The sequence below is a fragment of the Homalodisca vitripennis genome, unplaced genomic scaffold (assembly GCF_021130785.1).
Source record: "Homalodisca vitripennis isolate AUS2020 unplaced genomic scaffold, UT_GWSS_2.1 ScUCBcl_100;HRSCAF=1132, whole genome shotgun sequence".
Classification (NCBI taxonomy): domain Eukaryota; kingdom Metazoa; phylum Arthropoda; class Insecta; order Hemiptera; family Cicadellidae; genus Homalodisca; species Homalodisca vitripennis.
In genome coordinates, this window is record NW_025776220.1 from 85200 (window position 1) to 112490 (window position 27291).

At 40.8% G+C, this 27291-nt stretch overlaps 1 pseudogene; it reads left to right on the plus strand.

Moving 5' to 3' along the window:
- Positions 1 to 5017: 5017 nt before the first annotated feature.
- LOC124370341 lies at positions 5018 to 6273 on the plus strand (annotated as a pseudogene).
- The last annotated feature ends 21018 nt before the right edge of the window (positions 6274 to 27291 follow it).

The window sequence follows — 27291 nt, forward strand, 5'->3', positions numbered from 1 at the left end:
GAGACGGGAGTTGGCTGTAGAGATCACGTAGATCATCAAGAGATAAATCAAAAGGGGAAGGTGGAATATATATGGAGCAGATGGTTAATTTAAAAGGAACGTCGATTGAAACTGCTACTGCCTGGAGGTTTGTGACGATGTTCAAGGCTCTAGCATTAACAGAAGAATCTGCTAGAATAGCCACACCTCCACAGGCAATTTGTTGGTGATGATCTAGGCGAAAGATGTCATAACCATTTGGTTTGAAATGAGTATGAGGAGACAATTTAGTCTCTTGTAGGCAAATAAATTTAGGTTTTCTTGTCTTTATAAGTAGTTTTAAATCTTCAAAGTGGCTTCTCAAACCATTAATATTCCATTGTAACAGCATTTTATATTATATTATATATTTTATTTTGTGCTAGTTCATCGTAATTTTTTTTTTTGTTTAGATACAGGACGGAAGTTACCATGAACAGTTTGGAACTCTGTCTGCATCTCCAAAGGGTCCTCAACCATATCATCATCAAGTGATAATTGTGAGGATCTGGACGAGGATGAGTTAGTCTTTTTTACTAGGAATTTGGATCTATTATCTGATTTTGTTTGAATGTTCTTTTTTAATTTGTCGGCGAGTTTTTTTCTCTCTTCCAAAGATAAGGCAGGTTTCGTATTTTGTTGCACCTTATCTCTGAAAGTAGGAGTAACTGTTGGGCGAGCTTGAATCTGTGTGTTGGACTTAGTATGGGGCGTGTGGACTGCTTGGGAAGGATTACTGGTCGATGCCAACGGATGTTGTCCGGTACCGGTTGCAAGCTGCTTAACCAAAGCAGCAACCTGCTCTGTTAAATTAAGTACCATAACCTCCAAGGCGGTACATGACGGGCACTGTGCGGATTGGACTGGGGCTGAAGCAGCTTCGGAGTACGAGACTCCCTTTTTAGGGGTTGGAGCGATTCTTCTCCTATACTCTTTGCGGGCTTCGTTAAAGGAGAGTTTGTTAAGAGTGGCAATCTTCAATACTTCCTTTACCTCTATGTAAACTCTACACTCCTTCGAGGTGGCCGCGTGTTTGCGCTTGCAGTTTACGCATCTGACGTCATTCTTGCAACCTTCTTCTTGGTGGCCTTCATCGCCGCAACGGGAACAAGTCTCAGGGCCCGAGCACGTCTTAGTAGAGTGCCCGAATCTCTGACAACGGAAACACCGCTGCGGATTTTTGAAGTATGGCCGTACAGTAAGGGATAAGTACCCAGCCTTGATAGTTTTTGGGGGTTGGGGAAATGCAAAGGTCAGGATTAGACCAGGAGTAGGAACCTTTCTCCCATTCTCCGTCCGAAGCATCCTAACCACATCGGTTACCATTTCGCATTGTAGCTCGTCCTTGATTTCTTCCTCACTACACTCCATCAGGTCACGGCAGAAGACGATTCCCTTGGAGGTGTTCAGTGAGGAGTGCGGTTGAACGACGACTTCCACCTGATCAAAAAAGCTTGTCATCTGAAGGAACTTCCTGGCTTGGATGTAGTTCGCAGCCTCCACCAAGATAGTTCCATTCCTTAATTTGCTCACAGCTTTAGGTTGACCGCCTGAGGAAACAAAAGCTTTGTTAATAAGGAAAGGACTAACCTTCGTTAGAGTTTTGTCCTCATCCTTGTGACTAACGATTAGATATAGTGGAGTTGGAACGTTCATATTTTCAGCTCTTACTTTTTCTTCCACTTTCCTTTGTTTCATATATGATTCATTTTCATAATCTGACAACTGTCGCTTTTTCTCTGGATCATTAGGATCTCTTACTCCGAATTCTTGCCCTAAGGGTGGGGTGGTTTGAGATTCCATAGATAAGGTCACCAGCGCATCGTGTTTAGTAGTGCGGGCCGGGAGCGGGCATGCCCTCGGGTGTCCCACAAACCCTCAGTTCCCCGAGGCCCGGTTTCCATCGATTACCAAGTCGGGAATACGCGCACAACTTGGATTCGCACGTGGCAACAGGGGCTCCGACACCCCTGCCTACTGAACACTTCCTGACCAAGGACCGAAGTGGCTGGCTTCTGAACCAGTACATGACTTACGCCTCGGCAGAGACAAGCTCACATCAGCTCTCACCGACACCAGATAGGGCATCTAGTGCCGGCTTAAGCACTCCCAGCGAGCCATGTACTGGAACGGTCAGAGGACGGGTACTTAAAAGACCCTGGAGGGGGATTTGGTAGGAATTAGGGAATGGTTAGGTGGGAAGAAGCAGTTTAAGGGGAGCACTTCGTAAAAAATCTCAAAAATTACAAATTTTTTTTTTTTTTTATTAAAGTTTGGAATTTCCCGATAACAATGGTGGTATTAAATTTTTTTTATGATGACTAGAAGTGTCCGAAATATTTTTTTTTAAATAGGCCTGCAGGCAGTTTCGGGCCTGTAGCAGTCACACTTTGAATGGTGCTGTTATAGTACTACTTCGTTGCAGTCATGTTCATGATTTGGTTGGCAGTGACAGTTTGTTATGTCAACAACTTACACTAACCAACAAAACATCTGTTTTATAACCATTGCTTATAACCTAGGTAGCATACATGTTTTGGTTACTGACATTTCTGTTTTAGAGAGTGAAAATTACGTAAATGATTATGGTTTTTTGTGAGTTTAGTGGAGAGTTCTGAGTATTTTTTGTTATAAGTGTAGTGAATTTTATAATGCCACGTTCAAAGCCTGCTTTCAAGAAACGCGTTTTCAAAGGAAATCAACATAACCCTCCAACTAGTCCTAGGCCTAGTTTCTCAGGATCAAGTAACAATCGAGGTACCAATACTCCAAATGTGGATAGGCCAAGACCTCAAAGTGCATCTTCTAAGAAGGTCAGTCCTTTTTTGAAACAGTACCAATTGAATGAAAATGATGAGTCTGAAAACTGTATAGTTAATATAGGATTGTTGAATGAGGCTCTTAGTAACGTTTCAGTGTGTAAAAATTGCCATGGCCAACTTGTTTACAAAGTAAAACACATTGTAGGCCTAGCATCAAAAATTATAGTCAGCTGTTCTGATTGTGAAAACACTATTACTGTGACAAACTCTGAATTAGTCAGGCCTAACACTAATCAGAATGAAGCAAAGTCTGATAGGCCTAATACATTTTATGACCTAAATCTTCGTTTGGTTTATGCTATGCGTAACATAGGCAAAGGTAGAGTGGCTGCGGAGAAAATTTGCGCTTTTATGAATCTTACACCTCCGCCTTTGAGATATCATGAACATGAGCATTACTTGGGTTCAATTGCTGAGTTAGTGTGTAAGAAGTCAATGCAAAGTGCTGTGCAAGAAGCTGTATCGGATAATGATGGTTGCAGAGACCTCGCTATAGCTGCTGATGGCTCATGGCAGAAGCGGGGTCACCTTTCACTAAATGGAGTGGTATCAGTGACATCTTTATCAACCGGTAAGGTCCTAGACATCGAGATTTTATCTAAATATTGCAGATGCACTAATAGACTAAACAACACGCATGGTGATGGCTGTATCGCAAACTTTGAAGGTTCTAGTGGAGCCATGGAAGTTGCTGGAGCAGTCGCAATTTTTCAGCGCTCGCAGGCATTGTATGAGGCTCGTTACCTTGAATACCTTGGTGATGGAGACAGCAAGGCGTACTCCAGTGTATGCGAAGCCAAGCCCTATGGTGATACTGCCATAACAAAGATAGAATGCATAGGCCATGTCCAGAAACGGATGGGATCGAGATTAAAAAATCTAAAAGCTAAGACTAAAACACTCCCTGACGGCTCACGACTTGGCGGCAAGAACAAGCTAACAGATTCTGCCATTATTCAGCTCCAAAAATACTACGGATTGGCAATTAGACGCAACACAAACTCTGTTGAAGACATGAAAAAAGCCATTTGGGCAGAGTTTTTCCATGTGATGTCTTCTAATGAAAGGCCTCAACATGGACTATGTCCAGATGATGAAGAAACCTGGTGTAAGTACCGCAAAGCCGTAAAATCCAATGAAAACTATGATCATGGCAGCCATTTTCACTTGCCTGAAAACCTAATGACATTTATTAAACCTATTTTTCAAGATCTAGCCAATCCAACTCTACTGGGCAAATGTACTAAGGGAAAAACTCAAAATCCCAATGAGTCCCTCAACAATGTCATTTGGACCTACATACCTAAAAGAACATTTGTGGAGATTAAAACTTTGAAATTTGGCATATATGAAGCTGTTACAGCTTTTAATGATGGCTACATTGGCAAATGCAAAGTATTTCAAGAAATAGGAGTGTCACCAGGGCAGCATTTTATTACAGCAATGAAAAAGCTTGACCGGCGGCGAATTTGGAAGGCAGAGAAAGCTCAAGAAGATATAGAGAAAAAAATTAGACAGAAGAAAAACTTACTAAAAAGAAGTCTGGAGGATGAATATGAGGAGCAGGAAGGAGATCAGCCAGCCTATGCACCTGGAATGTACTGAAAAAGGTAATAAAGCAGTATTTTTTTCCGTTTTTTGTGTTTTTCCGAAAGTTGCGGTTTTCAATACAAAAAGTACATTTTTCTCAAAAACTACAAATGGTAGGAATATGAAATTTTTTTTGTATGTTTGTAGCACTGTTTTACATATGTGGAACCACTAAAAACATCACATTTCACTGAGTTCAATATTTATATACATACATATACACATATTTATATAGGTTTTTGACAAGCGTTAAAACAAAAATCTATAACTTTTAGGGTATATGCCAAAAAAAATTTTTTTTTTGGTTCCACGTGTTCCCCTAGAAGCCCTCTTTAAATGAAAAAAAGAATTATGAAGATACCTCAAGTAGTTCTTGAGATAAGTGTACCTATGTTAACATTACGAAGATAGGGCGAAGTGCTCCCCTTAAAGTCATACCAAGGACGGACATATTTCTTGAAAGAAAAACATACACGTAATGTTTTGATGTGAAATACGTGTATTTATCTTCATTATAGTGGTTTCAGGAATTTTCCAAATATGGGTGTCCATTTACGTGGACAATGGGTTTTGCTTCAAGTCGGCAGGGGCATTTAAAAATTAAATGTCTTCGATTTAGAAGGCCTTGGAATAGTGGATTTGTGATTTTTTGGTTACTGTAAGGGCGAAACTTCCAGTGTAAGTGTACAGTTTTAGGTTATGACAATTGGATATGGACAGAAATAATAAAAAGTTACGTTCATCAGACATTTTAGATTTAATTGAAAATGGAAATTTATCTGAGCTTGATGATTTGAGTGAAAATGAGAATGAAGATGAAGCAGAAACTATCCCTCGCATTAGACCACCAGAAGATAATGAAGACGATGATATTGCAGACATTTACCTCCTGAATGATGAAATAAGTGATTTATTTTCTGATGTAGCCGTAAGTAACGAGATAACTTTGGAGAGCACATCTCGTAATTCTAGTATTAGGCCTATTGACGGTAATCATATGCCTAGTACATCAAGGGGTACTAATAACACTCTAGGCCTAGGCTTACCCAATCAAAATTTGGATAGGCCTATCGTATTACCAACAGTGGGTACACTACAACAAACAACCAGACCTGATCCTTTAGAGGATTTTATTCTAACAGAAAAAGATAATATTTGTTGGGTGAGAAAACCTTTTCCTAAACCAATTTTTGAGGTTATTTCTGTTTCAAATGATGAACAACAAGCTATAGGCCTAGATGTAGGTGAACCTATATCGTACTTTGAAAAGTATATTACATCTGACATCATTGAAAACATAAAAGAAATGACAAATAGGTACGCTGTTCAAAAAGGCCATACATTTACAAACCTAACGGTAAATGAAACAAAGTATTTTCTTGGTCTTCAGATTGCAATCGGGACGATAGGATTTCCTCGCCTACGTATGTATTGGGAAGAAAGCTACAGAATTCCAATGTTTAGTAGTATGAATAGGAATAGATTTTTTTCTATCCGAACAAATCTACATTTAATAGATAATTTAGATATACCCGAAGATAACACAGATAAGTTTGTGAAAGTAAGACCAATATATGAAGCTGTGAAAAAGAGATGTCAGTAACTTCATGTAGATAAATGTGTCGCTGTAGATGAACAGATAGTACCATTCACTGGAAATCTCAGCATGAAACAATACATAAAAGGGAAGCCAAACCCGTATGGGATAAAAATTTATTGCCTATGTGGTCAATCTGGCCTTCTTTACGATTTCATATTATATCAAGGTCCAACCACAGAATTTAATCCACAACTGTTGAACGATTTGGGCAGTTACCCTCTGTCGTTTTGCAACTTGCCATAAACAATCTTCTAACAGAGCCACACTGTCTATTTTTTGCATCCTATAATTTATTTGAAATATTACGGGATCTAAACATTCAAGCAGCTGGTACTATCTAGTTGCCTAGGTTTGGTCGTGTCAACAAAAAGAAAAAATCTGACACACGACCACCACTTAGACCCTTAGAAGAGATGAAGGCAACAGGACGGGGTACATGTAATGAAATATGTAGTGCTGACAATAAAGTCGCACTAATTAGTTGGTTTGACAACAAACTTGTCAACATGGCATCTAATTTTATTGCCTCAGGAACTCCAGTTACTGTTAGAAGGTGGGATAAAAAGGAAAAAGAGTATGTTGAAGTAGAAATGCCTGAAATAACTAAACTATATAATGAAAACATGGGAGGTGTGGACAAGTTGGACCAGCTGCTTAGCTACTATCGGACATTCATAAAATCAAAAAAATGGACACTGAGAATGATTACTCATGCTATTGATTTAGCAATAGTTAATTCATGGTTTGAATACAAAATTGATTGTAAAATGAATAACATTGAAAAAAGAAATATTATGGACTTACTAAACTTCCGTACTAGTATAAGTGACCGCCTTATAAATGTTGGACAAACAGCAACCATAAGGAAGAAAGGGGGAAGGCCTGCATCCAAAGACCTCCCTTCACATTCTACTTCAAAGGAAAGGACCAGGGAAGAAGTCCAACCCTCCAAAGCCATGCGTCGAGATACGGTAGACCATCTGCCAGAAGTTGACGAGAAAAAAGAGGCTACACGTTGTAAGAACCAGAATTGCAAAGGAAAAACCCATGTCTTTTGCACAAAGTGCCAAGTACATTTATGCCTTTTGTCATACAGAAATTGTTTTATTATGTATCACACATAAAGTATGTCAAATTATGATTTTTTATCATCTAATTTCGATGTTTTTGCAATTTTGTTTAATTATTTGAAATGTAAGGGTATTATAATAATAATAATAATAAAATATGTTATACTTCTTGTAGAATTGTTTTGTGTTATTTCAAGCCTCCCATTTAGTCATTTTGTTTAAAAAGGAGACCTTTCAATGTGACCACTTAAAATTTAAATGGCCCCCTTTCACTTTCATATAGTCCCACTGTCCATGTAGATGGACATAACCCAAAAAATCAATTAAAAAAATTTTAAACTAAAAATTACATATGTGTGTTCAAACAACCCCAAAGAACAGGTTTTTAATGAAAAAGAATTTTTTTGGACAAAAAAAATAATTCGGGACTGAAAGGGTTAACCAAAACAAAATCACCTTGTGAGACTTCTGATGATTGGAGGGACGAAATAAGAAAATCCCGTTCAAAACCTAAACCCTTTGTTGTTATTGTCTGTAAGCAAGACATTTTTTATTCGTGGAATGAAAACTTATCACAATTTTTTCCCAAATCTTGTCCTTTTCCAACACGACCACTTAGGGAGTTAAAAATCACCATAGTTTAGTGATGAAAAAGATCACTAAACTATTTTCTTATAAACATAGAAATATATTTATGACACTATATACACAATATTTACAATCTGTCCCATTTTTGGGTATGGAATGCCTTGAAGCACGGAGCCGCGCACAAGTCTACATCACAGACACTGCACATATTTATCAAGTGTTTGAACTCTTTTTTGTACCATACCTTTTGTCTTTTTCTCTCTAATGGTATGTTGAAAGCATCTGGTCGACTTTGTCAACATCACCCATGAAAACATTGTACTCATCTACTATACCCGGTACTAGTGTGACTTTGCCATTTATTGACACCTCTTTGAAGTCAAGTACATGTTTAGTGAACATGAGATGAACATCACGTTTGTCAGCCCATTTCAAATACATCATTCGTCCCGATTCTTCAACTGCTGCAATTGCTTCATTTTTTTAAGTTTTTTGCCCATGGCGTGCTTTGGCAAATCCTTACGGTTTTTTCCTACAGTTCCCACCAGGTCAGTTTTTCTTATATTTAGAGCTAAAGCGGGTTGAGGACTGCAGTAAAAATTGTCTGCAAAGACACAGTAGCCTTTATCAAATAAATTATTTATTAGTGACAAAACAATGTTTGTAGCATGGCCATAGTTCTCGTTTTGAAGTATGTTAGTTTCCGTTCCAACATAAGTGATCATGTTCCAAATGTAACCTGAGTTGGCCTCAGATAAAATGTAAGATTTTTATACCAAATCGAGCTCTCTTTATTTTGATAAACTGCTTGAAACTCAACCTCTCTTTCCACAATAGAAGGCTTTCGTCAATCGACAGTTCCTGCCTAGGGGTATAAACTTTTGAAAACTTCTTCACAATGTAATCAAAAACAGGTTTTATTTTGTGGAGTTTTTTTTAACCATTTCGGGGTAAAGGGGCATTGTTGAAATGCAGAAATCTGTTCAACAGTTTGATTCTGTTGTGAGAAATGAGATTGGCAAAACCAGGGGTAGAGAACAAAGGATTTTTTTGTAAAATATTTACCTACTTCGGGCCTCCGGATCAGACCAAGAAGTACGTAAATACCCAACAGAACGAATATCTCATTTGCATCAGTAAGTTGCCATAAATGGAACCTAAAAAATTGGCGATGGGGACGGAAAGCCAAAAACTCTTGAGCATATGCATTTGTTTGCTCAACAATCACATTCACTAATTCATCAGTGACAAAAAGTTTGAATAGTTCATAAGGGTAATTATGGTCATTTATTTGAGATGTACCTGTAAAATCGAAAGGTTTGGACCTTTCCTGATTTTCACTGTAATTTTTCCATTTGAGAGCGTCAATTTCAGCCACTAAATACTCAGATCGTTGTAGCTCTTCGTCATTCTCGGCATCGCCATCTCCAAAATCGTCGAATACCGGCGCGTCATCTTCACTGTCGCTATCTGACGAATCATTACCAAGAAGCAACCCTTCTAACTCATCGTCATTTAGATAGTCCATGACGTAATAAATATCCGGCCCACTCACTATCACGCAATAACTATAAACATAAACTGACGGACGAAAATATAGATAGTTTCACATGTTCTACAAACAACAGACAAACAACATGTATAAATAATACAAATGCGAGTTATGTTTACGTAGAGTAAATACTACAACCAATCAGCAGTTATGCACTGAAACAAAAACCTCATTGGCTGTTGTAAATCAGCAGAAGGTGACAACAGCTGTTGTTATTCTCTAATGTGAACACAGGCTCAGTGGGCGGAGCCGAGAATGCCCGCGGCATCTAGCGGAAAGGAAGATAGTAAACTACGTATTGAGGAGTCCAAGTCCAAGTCGCTATGACTGTGGGGGGGTGGATCCCCCACATCTTTCAAGGCCTCTGCCGGTTAGGCTTTTGCCTTGTGTCTCGAGGATCAAAGCCCTAGTAGCTTTCGCTACCTGTCAGTGGGGTGAAGTGTCGTGGTGCAGTCGAAGTTGTAGTCGATGTCATCAGTCATCCATGGGAAGACGCAGTTGGGGGACCTCCTGGGCGCGAAGCTCACGGATGTGATCCCACGGTGAGGACTCTGCAGCTTCCTCAAGGCTCGATGTCAGGCCTTCTACGAAGCTCCTGATGGTAGGGACGCTGGACGAAGCCCTGATTACGGTGTTCCTCACGAACCAGTGAAGGTCAGCTTGGAGTCACGGAATACCCCTAGGTACTTGACTGAAGTCTTCCACGGTATGTCGTCGCCGTTGAGTGACAGGTGACGGCCGTTCGCTTGTCTACTTGTCCTTGTGAAGTTTATGGCTTCACATTTGTTAACGTTGACCTTGATCCTCCACTTGGTCAACCAGGGCTCCAGTAGGTGCAGCTGCCGCTGGATGTAGAACCCAGCCATCCTCAGGTTGGCAGAAGTGGCTGTGAGGAGCGCATCGTCCGCGTACAGGGAGAGCTGCACTCTCGGAGCAACCGGAAAGTCGTTTGTGTACCACAGGTACAGGATCGGGCCGAGGACTGATCCCTGTGGCACATCAGATGTCACTGGGCGGGTCGTGTAGGTGGATCGGGCAAGAAGGTCCGGAGGTGGGGATAGCTGTGGAGCAGCCGGAAAATCCTGCCAGGCAATGGAGACGATGACAGCTTGAAGAGCAGTCCCTCGTGCCACACCTTGTCGAAGGTTTTGCTCACGTCTATCAGGACCGAAGTGGAGTGGTGCTTCCTTCCTACAGCTCCGGTGATGTTGTTCAGGACTCTGCGAAGCTGAAGGGTGGTGGAGTGGCCGGTGCGGAAGCCGAATTGTTCTGTCCTGATAAACGTGAAGAACTCCTCGGGGAATCTCGCCAAGACGATCTTCACCAGAATCTTGGAGAGCACAGGCAGGAGGGAGATCGGCCTGTGGTTCTCCGGGAAAAGAGGGTCCTTGCCGGGCTTGGGTATCATGATCACCTTGGCATCCTTCCAGGTGGTCGGGAAGTGAGCCAGGCGTAGGCATGAGTTGAAGATGCAGGTGATCGTGACGATCACCAAAGCCGGCAGGTTCTTCAATGCTGGAGTTCCTAAGGAGTCCGGGCCAGGGGCCTTCTTTGGGCGAAGGCGGCGAATGTGGTCTTGCACTACAAGTGTAGTCACAGTGGGCAGTAGGTCGTCTTCGTCAGGTTGGTATTCCTCGCACGTGTCCTCGTCGTAGACATCCGCGTGTGGGGAGAATTGGTCTTCCATGGTGTCGGCGAAGGCCTCTGCTCGATCTCCAGGGGAGTAGACAATACCACGCTGTCCATGAAGTGATCGGTTGGTCTTCTTCTCCCCTCGAAGTGCCCTGGAGATTTTCCAGATGCCGCCGACACCACCGTCAGCTTGATGTTCCACAAAGTCATCCCACGCAGCCGCTCTGTGTTCAGCACGCAGCCGCTCTGTGTTCAGCCAGGAGACGAGAGCACTTTCTGGCCTGGCGGTTGAAGGTCTGCTTGGCGTGGGGACATCGGGACTGCTGATACTCCCTTCGTAGTCTGCGACGAAGGCGAATCTCCTATCTGAACTCCTCGGGTAGAGGTGGAGTGATGTCAGTCCGGGAGAGAGATGACGAGGCCGTCATAGCTTTTTGGAGGATGGAAGTCAAGTCGTGTACTTGTCGGTCTAACTGGTCCGGTGACTCGGCAGGAGTTGGTGGTGGCCGATGTTTGTCAGCGAGGTGGTTTGCAAAGTGGTGCCAGTTGATCTTGGTGGGACGAGTAGGAGGATATGATGGCGCTCCGTCGTCCGAGAGGTTGAAGACAACTGGCACATGGTCTGACGAGAGATCAGATACTGCAAACACCTCGATGTGTCCGTCCAGCGAGCCAGTTAGACCGATGTCCAGTATGTCCGGGAGGTGCCGTCCATTGTGATTGTAGTGCGTGGGCTGACATCCTCAGATGTCAGTAGTTGGATGTGGAGTCGGTTGTCCAGGAGACGGTGGAGACTTCTGCCGTTGGAGTTGGTGTTCCGGCATCCCCAGTCCAGATGCTTTGCATTGAGGTCCCCAGCAACAAGTGCAGGGGAACCAGGACGCAGCAGGGCATCAAGGCAGCGAGTTTGCAGAGTGTTTCTAGGTGGATTGTAGGCGGAGGCAATCTCCAGTTCGGCTCCGCTGTAGTGGATGGCAATCCGGGTGATCTCAGCTCCTGGGGCAGGGACTGCTGCCAGGAAACGATGGGTCACTCGCCGATGCACCATGATCGCCGAGCCTTCGCCGGGTCGGTTGTTCTGCAGCTGCCTATCGGTGTGGTATATCTGTAAATTGGGGATATTGAAGCGATCTGTCGCCCTGAAGTGAGTCTCCTGTAGAAGAGCGACGTCCACATCCATTTCAGTTAGTAGCTGACCGAGTTCCAGCCGCTTGTTTGCTAGCCCGTCGGCGTTCCATTTGACAACTCTCAGCTTACCCATGGACGGTGGCGGACAACATGTCCATGAGGCGTGACATCAACGCCACTATGTTGGTCAGCTGAGAAAGAATCTGATTTAGTCTTACCTTGAGATCCTGAGGCAGGAGGGAAGCTGGGTGAGAAGTCGGCGTGATGTTTTGTGTGGGCGGCTGGGCTTGTAGTTCAGGGCTGGAAGCAGGCTTAGGTGGCTCAGCACGAGATCTCGGTGTGGGCCTGGGTAGTGCTGGTCTGGCAGGGGCAGGAGTGTCCTCGATTGTTGGGTTCTCTAGTTGATGAGAGAGAGGGGGTTGACGTGTCTCGGAGGTTGAGGTCTTTGGAGTTGAACGAGAACGAGCCCCCCGATTTTCCGGCTTCCGAGCTGGGCGATGACGGCGACGCCTTGCCATCTCGAAGTCGTCTTCCTCCCGGTTTTCAGTGGAGGGCTCCGCGGTGTCATCTACGGTGGCAGGAGGGGCAGGAGCAAGAGCTTCTCGAGGCTTACGAGGCTCAATCCAGGAAGGTGCAGGCCTCTGAACCCTCCTGGCAACGGCAGCATACGAGAGATGCTTCTCGTTTTTGAAGGTGACACACCCACGGTAGTTGGCAGAGTGGGCCTCTCCACAATTGCAATATCTGGCCGGGGTTGAAGGTTACTTCGGGCAGAGGCTGGACGGATGATTATCACCGCATCGTACGCAGCGGAGCTCACAGTGGCAGTGGCTGGAGCCATGCCCAAACCCCTGACATTGGTGGCACTGGACTGGTCCACTAGGCCTGGTGTACTTCCTGACCTCCAGCCTGCAGATGAACAGAGTCCGGGCGGTATAGACATCAGTAGGAGGCCGGAGCCCATCGCCTCCAGGGTGATGAGCCACAGGCTGGTTGGTTGTCCACGTCTTGTCTTCAGGAGCTTGGCCTCCACGATGCCATAGCCATCTCCTTGGACGACCTCTTCCGGCGATAGGGTGGCTGGGAGACCTTTGATCAACACCTTGAGGAGGCGCTCAGTGGTCATGGCGAAAGTGTGGAACTTCAACCCCTGTTCCTGTAAGTATCTTTGTAGTTACCGAAAGTGGGCCACGGTGCTCGTCTTCAGCCGTAGCGTCCGAGCGGTGCAGATTGCCTCCACGTCGCCCCCAACCAGCTGTTTGATGGTAACAGCATGGCTGGCCCATCATTTGGGGACGTCCAGGATGATGGGAGGAATGCGTGGCCCTCGCTCGACGTCCATGTCTTCGCCTGCGTTGGTGTCCGTCCGTCGGCTTTTCAGCGGAAGAGTCAGAGCTGGAGCCGCTTGTCGTTTCCGCAGACCCGCGGCGGGACGGCCTGAAGTTCCAGAGTTGGCCTCAGAAGTAGCTGGATCCATCAGCTGGGCAACTGGATCAGAAGTCCCCGGTGGTGTCAGGTGGCCTTTGGAAAGGCATTTTTGGGAGTCCGACCGGCGTGGGTTCCCCTGGCACTTGGTCGCCGCACCCTGGCAGCTCTCGGGGGTAATCCCGACTTCACCCGGGCCCTGTTCTCCTGTCCCGGCGTTGCTGGGTCGAGATGTAGTCGGCAGATCGTGGATGGTCTCCAATGGCCCATCGGAGGTCTCCATCAGGCCGTGGGAGGTCGCTGGGGCAGCAGGAGCCGCAATCCGGGCCAGAAGAATCAACCCTAAAAGTCGAGGTGGATGCTTGACCAGTCAGTAGTCCTTTATTCATGTAAACTTTATGTGGGCTCTTGTTTTTCTTGGTTTTTAATCTTCTTTGATCTTCTGAGTCTGAACTCTCTGAACATTCTGAGGGTGAATAGAATAGAATAGAATTTATTTTTGAAAATATTACAATAACACATTATATGCATTGGTATACACAATGTAATACATCAATAAAGTAACCTAAACAACCAAATGTATACACAATGTACAAACCTAATGAGCAAACTTAAATAAAAATGTAACATTCTTGTAAATAAAATTAAAACAAAAACACTCGTAAATTAAAAGAAATATTTTCAAAAATAACTAGGGCCTCTAGAGGCAAGTGCCTGTGGAGAGGTTCCTTTTATTACAAAAATATTTTTTAGCTCAAAGAAAATTTCAATAAAACTTTGATTTTTTTATAAGCTCCTAAAAAAATTGATTAAAAGTGTGCTGTTGCAGTTACAAAGCAAATGAAAATTCACTTAAATAAATTCAAACTAAAATTTACTGTTACTTACCTTTAATGAACTAGGAATCTATGCAGAGAAGAAAATCTAATTTATCAAAACCCAATAACCACTTCTTTAATGTTTTTGAAAATAAATTTATATTCTCACAACTAATAATTGAAGAAATTATACTAAACATTTTAGGTCCCAAAAAACAATAACTATTTGAAAAAAATGCTAAGTTAGGCTTTGGAACTGGTATTGGTTCTTGCTTTCTTAATTTGTTTTTGTAACTATTTTTTAATTCTGGTAAATTGCCACTTATGACATAAAATATTTTTAAAACTTTATAAACAAACATATATTTAAGGGGAAGAATATTTAAATCAACAAAAAGAGGAAACGATTTCTCCATTCTTCGTTTTCGTTTAATCAACCTTATGAATTTCTTCTGTTGAGTTAGAAGTGGCTTTAGATTTGTTTTTTTTTTTTTTTATTTAAATAGTTCTTCTCTTCATCTATGTCATCACTATTATCAATCAAATCTTTGAAAATATTAAATCTATTACTATTTTGCTGATCCATTGCTTTATATGTAAACAGATTTTCCACTACACAGTAACGGTTAAGTCAGCTGAAGTAACAATCGTTAAAGGACGTATTGAGGAGTAGCACAATCGGCATGTCAACACCATCTAGTGGCAAAACGGTAGACTACGAGTATTAGTTCGCGGTTACTATGCTGTTGGTTGCATTACTCGACAAAGAACGTAATAAAACTGGACAGAGTAGCGCAACGAAATATTGCGTCAGCGGCCCTTTTTCAGCACAAAGTAGCTGTCGAATTATTTCGTCAAAAGCCTTTAAAGGGTTAAGGATTTCGTTAACAATTTTAGCAGTAAATAAATTATCAAATTTGTCTGTAGCTCTAGCCTCATTTCCCATGGCTCTAACATTACCCTTCGTATAAGGAAGTCTGATAATATTATGAGCATTCGACCTACATCGTCTGGTTGGTTCCTTGCGCTCCATTTCACCGTTATTTTGTTTTATCCCGCGGTTTTTCCGTAGTAGCATACGGCAGGCTCTTCGTCTTGACTTTTATTCTCTTCTGGGTTGTCTTCTGAACTATTTTCAGATGCCAGTTCGGTCTCTTGTTGCTGTAAAACATTTGAAGGTTCCAGGGGAAAAATGATCATAGTCACAGAAAGTAGTTTTTGAGAAATAAGAGTTTAAAATTTTGCATTTGTTTGAATCGTACTTTAGTGGTAAAATTTGTATGATAAAATTTGTAATTATATATACATATCTTTTTATTACAAAAAAAAGGTAATACGTTTTTGGATAAACCACTTTAAGAGCCGAATGAAACAGCATTTTCTTCTCAAACTGCAATTTAGACCGGCAAAAAACGATCATAGTCTATCGTATTCTTTATTAAATTGGTTAATAGGTTAGGGTAATTCAATAACATACATACAATAACATAGGGTTGTATTGAAAAATTCAGTCTGTATGATAACATTAGAGAAAGAATAATATTGTCATATAGTGTAAAAATCAAGTCAAAGACTATCAAATGTTCAGTGAAATAAACACATAGACAAAACCTCTTTTAGTTGTCTTCGTCATCCACTTCGGATTTACTCTCAACTTGAATAGCGGGGGTAAGATTTTCCAAAAACTTTTTTCCCACTGGATTGCAGAAGCGTCCTGAAACAGCCTGGCTTACCAGTAACGGGCCAGCATACATAGGTTTCAAGAGATCTGTGTTGTATGGTGTTGGCTCAACCTAAGGGTTAGAAGACGTTTTTTACGTGTTTAGATCTTCTCACGGGTTTTTTTTTAGCACTCTACTTGCAGTAAAGGATCCTGAAAATGCGTCTGTGCAAAAAATGTCCAACGTCTTCTTTGGTTTGACGATAAAACTACCAGATCTGCAAAAGAAGTAAATGCTCCTGCTGCAGCGGTCTCAAAACTGTTCAATGAGTTGGTAGACAACTTCCAAAAGAGCTTTTCTTTGGGATGTTACACTTGTGTTGATGAAATTGCTCGCCAAGTTCAGGGGTAAATGTAAGTTGAACTCCTTAACCGCCACGACCGAGATATCTCGTGCAGTACGCGTGTTGTGAGCAACCGCCATGCCCGAGTTATCTCGTTTTGCCGTAATCAGCTGTTTTGTTTACTCGTTATCAGCCGTATCCGAGTTGTTTATGCTATATTTGACTGCACTGGTGTCTTGGAATACTGTCGCTCAGTTAGTGCTGTATTCTGGTGGATATTTCCGAAACTACTTGCACTGCACGTGCTCAGCTTTACTAAAAGTGTCAGTAGTTCGACTGTGTCCGGGTAGTGTTATTTGTTCGTGTTTGTAATACGAGTCCGTAGTTTTACATTGTGCTTATGTTATATTATTTGTTTTATGTATATTATGCACTGTTGCCTCTTTACCTTGATAGTAGTGTGTTGTGACTATATTATATAAAGGCTGACGATGAGTTGTTACACTTACTGGAATTGCCAAGTTCAGAGTTTGGTCCTATGAACGACAATTTATCCGATGAGTGCTGATTTGGATACATTCACAGAGCTAAGTAACGTTGTTTATTCAGATAATGACAATGAGAGTCGGGGGTCGGACATAGATGGTCCTATGGTCCCTGAAGTTCCTGAGGTCCCTGCGACTGGTACCAATATATCTAAACGAGCTAGAAAAACGAAAGAACCTAAACCGAAAATCTTCAAACCAAAGAAGAAAAGAAAACTAAAACAAAATCAAAAAAATCTAAGAAACCAAAATATCCTCATGTATGGAATGTCAAATTTTGTTCCAGTAAATCATCCCTATAACGAAACAAATAGTGGAGTAGTTGGTAGAGACTTGTATCCTGATCCTTGTCGTGAGATAGATTGTTTTGATAAAATGTTCCCTACTGAGACCTTAGAATTTATTGTTGCACAAATGAATAGGCATTACGAATTTGTTGTTGCATTCCAGACCCTAACACCTAAATCAAGGTTTCAACAATGGCAACCTTTGACTGTAAGGGAGTTGATTTTTTTTTTGTATCGTTGCTAATGGTACACAATAAAAAAAATGGTATTGTAAAGTTATTGGTATACCAATAAACTGCATCAAAATTACATCCCAAACATCATGTCAAGAAACAAATATTACACAATATTGCGACTATTACACTTTAGTGACAACTCTCAGCTAAATCTTTAAGGTAAATTCACCAAGGTAAAGGAACTAGTTGACATGTTTAGAAAAACGTATTCACAGAACTTCATCCCTTTTCGCAATCTATGTATAGACGAGAGTCTGCTATTGTTCAAGGGTAGATTAGCCTTCAAAACAGTTTATTCCATCTAAAAGAAGTAGGTTCGGGATAAAGACATATGTTTTATGTGATTGTGAGACAGGGTATATGCTTGATCTGATTGTAAGAACCTATTAAACATTTGTTAAAGGAATGCACAGAATTTGATTTGGATGGAACGTTTAAAGTCGTTACAAGAACTCCCGACAGTCGTCAGCTGTTTTTTCAATTCTGGTTATGAAAAACGATCTCGTAAGTAAAATTTTTAAGGTCGATATCATTAATGTTTCTAATAAAGAACCAAGACTACTTAATTTTTGTGGTGTAAGATAAAATGATCTAAGTTGAAGTGCATTTATTAAAAAAAATAATATTTACTTTTAACGTATAAGGTAAGTATAGATACCAAGAGGATGCCCTAACTAAAAATATAAAGTTATAGATCATAATTATTATCAGACTGATAATTCTGCTCTTCACTTGTATGTTAGACATTCTAGATAATTAGTATATTATCGATGTGTACGTTGTTTTAACTAAATTATATATATTGAAAACATTATTATTGTTTAAGACATTTCCTGCTATTATGGCTTTGATGAAAAGTAAAATATCTCATGCATATACAACAATTTTTGAGTTTTTTAAGAGCAAATATCAAGATTCGTCCCCACATTTGATAATATCTGACTTTCAAAAAGCCATCAATGAGGCAGTGAAACGAGTGTTTCCCATATCTACACATGAAGGATGTTGCTTTCATCATACACAAGTAAGTTTAAGTATTACTGCTTGAAAAACGAATTATATTTATTGTGTGTGCGTTGTTTTTGTTTTTTGTACGTATAATAAAAATATGACGAAATCTGTAAAATGATTAAAAATCTTTGACGGTACTTCGTTACAAATAACTAATAAATACGGGGTGGCGCATAGGCGATGACAGTTTCTCCGAAAGAAAAATTTAAAGGCAATATTGCTTATTTGTAAACATTCGATTTTATGACGATACAATAGCAGTTCTCTACGAATATTAACATTGATTAAAACTCTTGGCTTTCTAAATCTAATTGCTTTAGTTTTTTCCATTAATTTGTATACCATTATTAACACCCCCCCCCCCCCCCACCCCCACGAGAGAATCCTTTAACTCTTCCTTCAGTTCCGCTTCTCAGCAACACAGCATCTCGCGACTGAAAACTATTCCTTTACTGCAATTTAGGGATTCATGAGGCTGTACAGAGATTTCTACCTGATCAAATAAAAAGTCTTCATGGAGAGGAACTTCTGAGCTTGTAGAGCGTTCACCGCCTCGACCAGGATAGTTCCGTTACGAAAGTTTCCTGACCGATGACGGCGAACCGCCTGCTGCTCCGACTAATGGCCTTGTTGATCACAAAAAGGACTTACTTTGGACAGATTTTCGCTCTCGTTTTTGTGTTTTAAAACACAAGGAAACAGTGGCGTAGGAAGATACTGTTTGTTTGTGTTACTTAGTTTTATCTGCTTACTTATTTTTTCTTCCCCATCTTCGGATTCTGAAGAGTGGGGACGTTTTTTGTCTAAATCATTAATTGATTCTCTTACTACTACTCGGTGTGTGTTTTGCCCATAGGGTTGAGGTTCATTGCCCACATCCATAATTAGTAGTATATCAGCGCCATCGTGAGTAAAGGTGCAGGCCGAGACACCGGGAACGGGTATATCCTAAGGTACCTGTCAACCGTAGCTTGGCAGGCAGCCCTACCCCAATTCCCCGGGGCCCGGTGTTATCTCGTTTAACCGAGCCGGGAATTCACGCACGGCTCGGGCTCGCACGTGGCAACAGAAATCTCCGACATATCTGGTCCATTACTCACTTCCTGACCAGGGACCGAAGTGGCTGGCACCAGGGTTCATGTATATTGTTATGCCTCGGCATAGCTAGCTCACATCAGCCTTCTGCTACCACACAGCCCCGAACACGGGCATGCTCTAGGATCCGTGTAGCAGTTCTGGCACTCCAGCAAACAACAAACACGACCCAGTCGGGGCAGGATTAGGAATTTTCGGTTAGATAGGGTGAGGTGCCAGGTTCAGACAATAGTCTGGCACCAGCTCAGGGGTACGAAAGGTCGCCAACCTTAAAGCGTCCGGGCAGGGCCGCTCCCCTACGGAGAAAAATGGAAAAAGAAGATAGAACGTGGATAGGAAAGAAGTAAGAAAAAATTAGGGCTGCACAAAGAAAGAAAAAATGCAGACCATAGAATAGACCCTGGTGCGAAGAGAAGGGACACAGGGTAGGCAGTTTAAGGGATTGGGTAGGAATTAGGGAAATGGTTTGGTGGGGGTGGGCAGTTTAAGGGGAGGCGATAAGGTCAAAAATTGAACTTTTTGACATTTTTTTTTTAATTTTATTAGTTGAAAGATATTTTTTTTACGAACATAGTAATATATAACACATAGGTATTACTATTAGGCAATTTATTAAAAAAAATCGAAACAAAAAATTAATACAGAGGCCTCTTTTCATTTCTCACGCGCAGTGCCATTTTTGTATATACTACTTTGCTTTCCCCCTGCTTCTAATACTTCTTCATTATTGTTTTCTATGTTGGCACGACTGCATAATGTGCTGTCTGTCAGCTGTGAAAACAATAAACAGTCCTGATCAATAATATAACCTTTCTGCTGTGATTTTCTCGTTTATTTCAAATGGAATCTTTTTAGTTTTGAAGTGAGTTGTGTTTATTGGTTTATTTATCATGCCAAGGCCTACTTATAACGTAACTAAAAGTAGGAAGGGTGTTGGTGGTCGTGGTGGTAAAAAGAAAGTAGTGCCTGTTGCAAGCTCAAATCCAACATTATTGCCTGTGCCTGGTAATGCCAAGCAAAAAAAAGGAATCTAGTTCGAAGAAAAAGATTGACTTCTCAGGGTATGCCAAGTTTGATAGTGAACCTAGTTATAAGAATGAAATCATTGATCTTAGTATTTTATCAGAACAATTGTTGCAAAACACACTTTGTAAAAACTCTAAACAGAATGGCCTACAAATTAGTTCTGAAAACCATGTTGGTCTGGCCTCTAAATTGGTATTGTATTGTTCCCACTGTGACTTTTCTGTAAATTTTACCAATACAAAGGGAATTAAAGTTCCTGATGTAAACAAAACATTTTTTGATTTGAACATGAGGCTAGTGTATGGGCTACGATGTATCGGTAAAGGGTTACTAGCGGGACGAACTCTCTGTGGAATTCTAAACTTACCGCAACCTCCTACAAAGTTTGCTTTATATAACGCCATAATTCATGAACAATGTAAGAAAGGTAGCATTTGACTCCATGAAGAATGCTGTAGAAGGTGCAGTGGAAGAAAATAAAATAATCATTGAAGAAGAAATGAGGAACACACCTGGCGTTATATTAGAGCCCCGAGACATATCTGCCGGTTTTGATGGTACGTGGCAGCGTCGAGGTCACCAGTCCCTAAATGGTGTAGTTAACTTGCACAAGTATAGATAGTGGCAAAGTATTGGATGTGGAAGTATTATCCAAGTACTGAGTTTGCTTGGACAAAGATAAACACGACGATTCCTGTACTGCTAATCATAAAGGCTCGAGCGGCAGCATGGAAGGCGCTGGTATAAGGCGGATTTTTTCTAAGATCTGAGGAAAAGTATAAGGTAAGATACACCAGTTACCTTGGTGATGGGGACAGCAACAGCTTTGATAGTGTTATTCAATTAAATCCCTATGGAAACACAAAAATTAAAAAATTAGAATGCGTGAATCACGTGTGTAAGAGAATGGGTTCAAGATTACGGAGATTGAAAAATGATATGAAAAATCAGAAACTTGGTGATGGAAAGACATTGGGAGGCAAGAATCGCCTCACAGACAAAAAAATAGACCAAATTCAGTCTTATTATGGGAAGGCCATAAAAGAGAACAAAACTGTGGATGGTATGCGACAAGCTATATGGGCAATGTTTTGTCACATAGGGTCCTCCGACGAAAAGCCGGAACATCGGTTGTGCCCAGAAGGTAATACATCATGGTGTAAATACAATAAGGCCAAAGCTGAGGGAAAAGTGTATAAGCACCAAAACAATTTTCCAGAGACCATAATGAAGGCAATACAACCTACTTTTAAGGCATTGGTTAGTCGCGATTTATTGAAAAAAAATGTATTCACGGCAAGACACAAAATGTGAATGAGAGTGTCAACAGTGTTATATGGACTAGAATACCCAAAAACAACTTTGTGTCATTGAAAACATTAGAACTTGGTGTATTTGAAGCTATTGCCAGTTACAATGATGGTAACATCACAAAATGCAAAGTTTTGAAGTCTTTGGGAATTGAACCAGGTCAGCGGATGATTTCGGTAATGGAATTTTTGGACAATGAGCGCATCTGTAGGGCTGAAGTGGCTATTTCTGATTTTTTGAGGAATGCTAGAAGACAGGAGAAGCTGAGGAAAAGAAAACTTGAAGAAAATTTAGAAGAAACCCCATCATATGACCGTGGAATGTATTAGGTAGGCAAAAAATTAAATATAAAAATATGCCGTTTTCCGAAAATCTTTATTTTTTGGACAAAAGGTACATTTTCTCTGGAAATACTTTAGATAGAGAGTTCAAATTTTTACACAATATCTAAGTAATAGTTATACATACCCTGAGTTTTTTTTGTGGTCCAAAGTCAATTTATTTGGTTACAAAAAAATAAAATCTGCAAAAAAATCCAAAAATTTTAGGTGTTACGGGAAAAAAATCATAACTTTTTTTTATAGAACTTCCTAAAAAACTCAGGCTATGTATGAAAGGCATATAAACAACTGGCAAAAATTTCAAAGCAATAGGCCTAGTAGTTTTTGAAAAAATGTACCTTATGTTAGCATTACAGGTAAATGGGATTCCGCCTCCCCTTAACGTCATACCCAGGACGGTCGTCTCGGCCCATCACCGCGGGCGTGCCACAGGGATCTGTACTGGGCCCAGTGCTATACCTGTGGTACACGAATGACATCCCAGTCATTCCCAGGATGTCTCTCGCCCTCTATGCTGACGACGCACTGTTCTACAGTAAGTCGGCCACCATCCGCCAATCATGTGCCTACATGAGAAGGCAAATGGAACATCTGGACCCCTGGCTGAGGAAGTGGAAGGTCAGAATCAACACTCAGAAGACCGAGGCTATCTGCTTCACTAAACACCCGCAGTATCCGGCCCAGCGCGAGAAGATTCACCTGCAGGGGGACCAACTGAAGTGGACCAAGTCCATTAAATACTTGGGAGTCGTCCTCAACAGGACTTTAACGACTGGACTTGCCGCCAAAGGGAGGATCCGCCTTGGAATGGCTGCCCGTCAAGGGCTGTCGGCCCTACTGAGACCTCACTCCGGACTTCCCATCAACACGAAGCTGCTGCTCTACAAAACGATAGTCCGTCCCATCGTGACAGGCGGCTCCAGCCTGGTATCCACACACCTCCAAGACGACCAGGAAGGCACTAGAAGCCTTCCAGAACAGGACACTCCGCCAACTGACGAACACACACACCATGGCAGAAACACGGTCGTCCTACGGTCTGCAGGTCTACCCAGCCTGCATGACTTCATCACTGGCCAGGCGAGAGCCATGTATGCAGCAGCAGCTGAATCCAAGTGGGATCACAGCCGTGAGTGGGCAACCAGGGAAGCCGTCCATCCGTGGAAAATCCCACAATTGAAAGTAATATTAGACGACCCACCCTAGAAGACTGAATGAGCTACAACAAAAACCAACGACTCTCCACTTCACTTCCCTACTCAACCTACTACACTACTTTTCACCGACCTAAATATTAAAAACACAAACCCAACAATTCCCCACGACCCAACGCAAAAATAGCCCCTCTTGGGGCTGGACGTACTGACGACCATTAGCCATTCTGCTTGTTGCAGAGACGCTACCACAGAAGGGACAAGAGTCCCGGCCTACCCGCTGCCTGCCTGCCAGTTGATGATTCTTTGGCTACATAGACTATAACAATCGAATACTTAGAATAATAATACTGCACCATCACCGGTAAAATAAACCAAGCGCCTCGCCGCTTGGTCAGCTGACCGCTCTACGTCTCGCTGCCTCTCAGCTGGCGCTGCAGATGAGTTCTGCCGTGATGGTTAGTGTTTTAGTGTTACAGCCATTGATCATTGAGGTTATAATAATATTATTATTATTTATTATGGCTGATGCATGTCGTTCAGGTGACATAAGATATTTTGCAAGAGGAAAGTTCTGGTGAGAGTGATATACCCGGTGACGAAATACCAGACGATATTTCTTTGGCAGATATCTCATCGGATAGTGATTATGAACTGCCTGTTGATCCCGGTGAGTCTAGTGATAGTGACTCAAGTGTATCTAACTCCGACATTCCACTTTCAAATAGATTTTCACGTCCTAAATGGGTTCGTATTCTGCCACCTGAGCCAGACCTAATGATCGAAAATGAATTTACTGCACGACATGTAGGTATACAAAATTGTCCTCCTTTGAATTCTTGGCCTATTGCATACTTTTTTTCTCTTTTTTACTAACTTTGTATGGGACTTACTAATTAGAGAAAAAAATGCATAAGCTAACAATAAAATTAGAAGCAAAAGAGGCTCAGGTGACATGAAACAATTTTCTAGGCTAAATAAATGGAAGGATGTAACACTTACTGACTTGATAAAAAAAATAATTGCGTTGGTATTGAACATGGGCTTAGTTAGAATGAAAAATATAAGGACTATTGGAGTACAAAGAAAAATAGGGCTATGAACTTCTTTTCAAATACCATGTCAATCAATAGATTTCAATTGGTCAGTTCTATCTTTTATGTCAGCTCAAAAGAAGCATTACCAGTAACCCACCCAGACTATGATCCATAGTACAAAATAAGAGATTTTTATAACTATATAAATAACCAACTCAAAGAACACTTTGTGCCCGGTCAGAATCTTTCAATTGATGAGTCACTTGTCGGGATGAAAAACAGATGTGTTTTTATTCAGTACTTACCAAAAAAGAAACATGCTTGATTCGGTATAAAAAAATTCTAGCTTTGTGACAGCCAAACTAGTTATGTCATGAATGTAGCCTTATACAGTGGGAGGGATTTTCTTTCTGGAGGAACAGATCCATTTACACAGAAGGTTGTTATGGATCAGATGGCCAAATGCAATCTTTTCAATAAAGGTTTATCATATTTTCACGGACAACTACTACACTAAGTTACCTTTAGCCCGTGCACTGCTTTCTAAGAAAACTTTTCTAACTGGTACAGTGAATAAAAACACTAAGGACCTATCAAAAAAAGTAATTGAAGAAAAACTGGGTGTTCAGCAGAGTATTTACTACAGGCAAGATAAAAATTATGTTGTGTTACACTAATTTTTTAGCATTTTTTAAATGTTCAATTAAAATAAAATAAACAATTTATTTTTAAGCTGGTTTCATTAGTACAAATTTACCAGTTTTTATTACAATGAATAAAACTTATGAGTCACTTTCTCTGATTACTTATGAATCTGTACTTGGTGTTTTCCAGTCAGCAGGAAGGTTTAAAGAGACAAAGGTCACTAGCCTATGAGAAACATTATTGTGTTATTAATCATCTGGTCTACAGGTTTCAGTTTGTTGAGCATGGAGCTTTCACTAGACAGGTCTAAGCTTGGGAATTACAAATGGACAAAGGTCATATCATTCCTGTCGAGTTAATCAGTGTCTCTGAAGCATTGCTGTCAACAAGTTATCTAATTACAGTAGTTCAGTTTTTATTTGGCATTTTAATGGAATTGTCTGAAAGAGAACGAATTACTCTGTTGATGATGCGAGGATATGGCGATCGTCAAAGATCTTATCGGGAAGTTTGTAATTTGTTTAATGACACTTTCCCAGAAAGGAATCCCATAAGTGTTTCAACAATATCAAAAACTATTGAGCGTTTTGAAATGACAGGGAGTGTACGTAATCGGCCAAAGTCGGGTAGGATACAATCTGCAACAGATGAAGAACATGCACTAGATGTTTTGCAAACATTTATTGAAGACCCACATACATCGCTCAGAAAAGCTGCACAGCAACATGATATGCACCCTATGTCTGTGAGTAAGATTTTGAAAATTAATAAATACAAACCATTTAAAGTTCATTTAGTCCAACAGTTAAGTGAGGATGATTACGACAGAAGAGTTGAGTTTTGTGAACTTGTGATGCGCAAATGTGATGACAATAGAGATTTTCTGACCAACATACTATTTTCTGATGAGGCAACTTTTTTCCTGAATGGCAATGTTAACAGGCACAATTGCCGTTACTGGGCTAGTGAAAACCCACATTGGATTACTGAGTCCCATTCACAGCAACCACAAAAACTGAACGTATGGTGTGGAATTTTAGGTAACAAAATTGTTGGACCCTTTTTCATCAATGGAAATTTAAATGCCGAACTTTACTACAATATGCTCCAAAATGAAATAATCCCAGCTATTCAAATTGCATCAGGAGAATACTTTGATAATGTATGGTTTCAGCAGGATGGTGCTCCACCCCATTATGGGAGACAGGTAAGAGAGTATTTGGATTTAAGGTTTCCTCATAAATGGATTGGCCGAAGAGGAGAAATCGAATGGCCTCCAAGATCTCCGGATTTGTCACCAATCGATTATTTCCTATGGGGTCATTTAAAATCCAATGTTTATAGAAGAAAGCCTCATAATTTGGAAGACCTAAGAAACAGGATTATAGAGGAGATTGCTTTGATAACTGAAGAAATGTTAGGCAACTCTGTCGAATCATTTTACACAAGATTGGCTCATTGTCAAACCGTAGAAGGAACACAGTTCGAACAATTGCTTTGACACCAAATGCAGGTAAAACGTTTGTTGTAAGACTTTTCTAACAGCATACATTATTTTTTATTTGTAATAAGAAATCAATAACATAAGTATTTCCATAATTGTACTGTAATAAAAACTGGCAAATTTGTGCTAATAGAACCAGCTTAAAATGAAATTTTTGTTTTATTTAATTGAACATTTAAAAAAATGCTAAAAAATTAGTGTAACACATTTTGTGGCAAGAACCATGTTAAAATTACATTGTTGAACATCAGTAAATTTTCAATACTAAAAATGCTCTATTTTCTGATAGAATAATTCCCTTGAGATGCGGTTTGTGGCATTCAATTCAGTAAGCTATTACCTTTAAAATTATGTATCACAAGGTATAGGCTTCCATTAAGAATATTCACGATACCCTCGGCAGGACGTCCCCCGTTGGTGTGACATAACAAAACATTGTTCCAAAAAGTAGATGCCCAATCTCTATCACGATTGTAAGAGGTTTCAAATTTATATTTAAATTATTAACACATTCACTGCTGAAAAAAATATAATTGACAATAGAAATGGCTAAAAATTAAAGTGAGCGATAACTTACCCATATGACTCCTTTGGATCATCAATGATGTTAAAACTGGTTTCCGGTCAGAAATAGCTCCGTATAGTGACGTCACAGTTGGCGGCACGGTTCCGTGCCGCGCGCCAGGAGCACAACACTAGTTCACACCACTGTCACAGTAGTTACGCTCTTGCTCATTCTAATGTTAGTTTACAGTTTACATAACCTCTAAATAATTTATTCTAATGTATAATAAATTTATATGCAGCACTAATTATAATATATTTACAACCCTCCCAAAAACTGATGATTTC